Raw genomic sequence first — 3,713 nt, 5'->3', positions numbered from 1 at the left:
CAGTTAAGGATGGAACCACTGGAAACAGCCAGATGTTCCACAGAGGCAGGAATAGGCAAAATCAGCCAAGGTACCTCCATTACCAGGACAGGTAGCCTAACTTTCTTGTGGCTTGTTTGTGCTTGAGGCACCAGAAGCTCTAACTCACTAAGGCTCATCAGCAGCCAGTGCTCTGCCAGTATCACTACTACTACTCAGCTCCAGCTCATCAAACGCTCAGCAATTGCTTAAATAGTTTTTCGGGACCTCAAAAAGAAAAAGTACAGGTCATTTCAAAGAGGGCAGGTGGGGATGTGAAAACAAAAGCTCTCACCTCTGTAACTGAAGACTGAAATTCTCTACAGGAGGCCACGGTCACTCATGTGCTATGTTGTGTGCTGTGTTTTCTTGAGGAGAGAGAAAATTGATGACATGGAAATGTTTAAACAAAAAAAGGAAAGAAAAGATCGAAGAGAAAAATTAATGTCTCAGTGGAGCTTAGGAGAACACACCAAAGGAGACCATTGTCCTTGGAACTGGCTGAGCATAAATGGGCACCTGTGAGTGCCAGGATTTGTCTGAGCACACGTGCTGTGCCAGACTTTTTTAGCTCCAGGAACTTGTCCTGACCCTGGAGCTGGGGGAACAAATGCTGGTTGGGAGTAAATCCTACGTATGGAAGAAAAGGAGCAGAGAGATTTTGGTGTTGTGTCAATTGAATATCATTAATACATAATCAATGGTTTCATTTAACAAGTCAAAGGTTGATGGGAGTTTAATTTGCCTTATCAAGACCTTTTTATGTTTGCTTCCATAAGAATTTATCTCAGTTCCTCAATCCTTTGACTGAGAAAGAAGTGAGTCACACTGTTTCAGAAATTCAAATCATTTTGCATAAATTCATGGGAAAATGATTCGTTCCAGATTTCCCTAAGCAAACCGCAAGTTGTCGGTATGATTAACCACCCAGAGCATTTATCCACTAGAGGGCGCTAGAAGCTGACATTCTTTAAAACACTGCGGAGAATCAGTGACCGTGGTGAGAAAGTTAAGTGGAAAGAGTCAAATAAAAAGCAATAGATGTATCGATTCACAGCTCGGCCATGGCTAAAGCCTAAGTAATGCTGAGATCTCCACAGTGGATCAGTACGTTCTGTGTATGTAGCAGTATCTGAGCAAGAGAGGCAATGATGTCACTGAACCTGAAATTGTTTACTAAATACGATGTTTTTCTCTCAATGAATTAGTAGCTTTTCTCCACTTATAAAGGAACTCGGAATGGTTTCAGTTATTAGAATCATTAGGACATGTTGTTTTCTGAAATTGCCAACGTGTTGCATAACACCATGAAAAGCATGGAAAGTGTCCAGTGTGGTCCGTGCCACTAGGCAATGACGATTTTGAGGATTTGGATCTGAAATAATGATTTATAATAAAAGATGCAAAAAGAAAGTCTTTTTTCTGTTAAGAAAGAGCTTTTTTTTTCCAATTCGTGTGTGTGTGTGTGTGTGTGTGTGTGTGTGTGCATTCAGGCGGTCCGTGCATGTCGAGGTCAGAGGACAACTCCCAGGAGTCAATGCACTCTTGTCACCTTGTAGAATTTGAGCATCAAACTCCAAGTCGTCAGTCTCTACCTGCTGAGCCATCTTGTAAAAGACTTTTTTTTAAAGACAAAAGAAAATGCCGTGCTATTAGGGAACTATTTCACTATTGTCAGCAGGAAAACATGGACCCTGTGATTCTATGGCAAATGAGCAATCTAATGTTCAGTTTTTTCTGCTCTTTCACCTGTCCTTCCTCTCACATATAAATAGTGTTAATGAGTTATCATAGGCCACTGTACCTTGCATTTCTCCTTTCAACACTTAAAACTGTAACCTGAACACCACACCCTGTTATGGAAGGGTGAGGTAGTAAAGTCCATAGTCCTAAAGTCTTATTGTAAGCAGGCCAAGCAAGTCCATGGAACTTAAAACAATAAACAAATAATTCAGGTCAGAGCAAAGTATTCAGTAACTACAGAATCCTCAGAGCTGGGGGAATCTTCTTGGAGAAGATTCTTTTTTTAATTCCTGTCTCAGTATATTAGTTTTCTGTTGCTCTAATTTATTACCCCAATGCTTGGTAACTTAAAGCAACAAAGATGCATTATCTCACAGTTTCTTTGGGGTCAGGTAAACAGGAGACTCTCAGGTGGTTGCCTTAGGGCTTTTCATGAGACATCAGACTACCATTCAGGCAGTACAATATAAAGGTTTGACTGAGGCTGGACAATCTCCCTCCAAGTTCCTTATGCAGATGGATATTGGAAAATCTCAGCTCCTGGCTTGTGGACTTCATAGGGCAGCTTGAGGGTCATCATACCATGACAGCAAATTTCTCCAGGTGGATGTCCAGTGGAGCAAAGCAGAGGTGGTGAACTTCATATCCTAACCTGAAAAACAAATCCCATCATTTCTACAGTATCGGGTTAGCACATCCCAGTGTTGGAGACTACATAGGAAGCATGAATGTCAGGCAGCTGGGACCATTGAGGGGCACCAGGAAAACGTACCACACTAAACTCCTCCAATGTTTAAGATATTTGTGGAATCCCCATAGAGCCAGACTAGATAGAGGCAGAAAAATCTCCACCAAAAGTTCTTTTATATCTCCTCTCTCCCATGGCCTCTACAACCTTCTTTATGCCTATGTCTTCGTTTTGCATGTATGTGTTGTTGCAATGAAATACCTGATGGAAACAACTTAAGGAAGGAAGGATTTATTTAGGTGAATGGTTTCAGAAATGTCAGTTCACTGTGGCAGGAAGAACATGGCTGAGCAGAGCAGTTCACATCATGGCAACCAGGAAACAGAGAAGAGATACAGAAAGGAGGCAGAGGATACAGCCCCAAGGAACATTGTGGGGATCTACTTCTCCAACTGACTTCACCCACCTCTAATGCCCTGGTGATTTAATCATCTCTGGACCTATGTTGACTGACACACCCAGCATGCTTGGCTGATCACAATGATGTTCTCCCCACCCCCACAGTCTATTCACTTTCTACTGCCACATTGTCCAGAGATTTTTCAACTGCTGGGAGCAAAGAAAGAAATTCCTTCACTGATGTCAGTCTTTCAGATTCTCAGTATAAAGCCACTGCTGTTTCATACTACCAAGATTACCCTTTTAGCTTATCTCTTGTACATTATTATTGGAAAGAATACCTATCTTGGGCCAGTGAGATGGCTCAGCAGGTAAAGGCACTTGTTGCTAAGCTGGATGACCTACCTGAGTATGATCCCTGGGAGCCACAAGATGGAAGTAGATACCTGCAAGTTGACCTCTGACCTCCACATGTGCACTGTGGCATTTGTGCACACACAAATTAATTGATTAACTGATTAATTAAACGTTAAAAGAATACATACACTTGGGCTGGAGATGTAGCTCAACTGGTAGATACTTTGCCTAGTGTATTAGTTGCTTTTCAGTTGCTGTGATAGAAAACACTGACGAAAGCAATTTATAGAAGGAAGATTTTATTTGACCTTACAGTTCCAAAGGGGCAAGAGTCCATCATGGCGGGGAGGCATGATGGCAGAGGTGGCTGGAGGAGGAGCAGAAGCTAAGCTCTCACATCTTCAAGCAGGCACAAGAAGGACGAGAACAACTCGACATCTGGCAAGGCTTAAGAACTCTCTCAAGGCTAAGAACTCTCTAAGCCCAGTGATGTGCTTCCTCCAGCATA

General features: G+C 42.2%; 1 non-coding gene across 1 annotated transcript; it reads left to right on the top strand.

The window, feature by feature from the left end:
* The first annotated feature begins 264 nt into the window (after positions 1 to 264).
* LOC115070638 lies at positions 265 to 403 on the top strand. Its single transcript, XR_003849779.1, has one exon. It is a non-coding gene; the product is annotated as a small nucleolar RNA SNORA25 (small nucleolar RNA).
* The last annotated feature ends 3,310 nt before the right edge of the window (positions 404 to 3,713 follow it).

Source organism: Nannospalax galili, unplaced genomic scaffold (genome assembly GCF_000622305.1).
Source record: "Nannospalax galili isolate Female #2095 unplaced genomic scaffold, S.galili_v1.0 scaffold16, whole genome shotgun sequence".
NCBI lineage: Eukaryota > Metazoa > Chordata > Mammalia > Rodentia > Spalacidae > Nannospalax > Nannospalax galili.
Note: the sequence above shows the minus strand (reverse complement) of the source record. Positions and strands in the feature narration are given on the sequence as shown.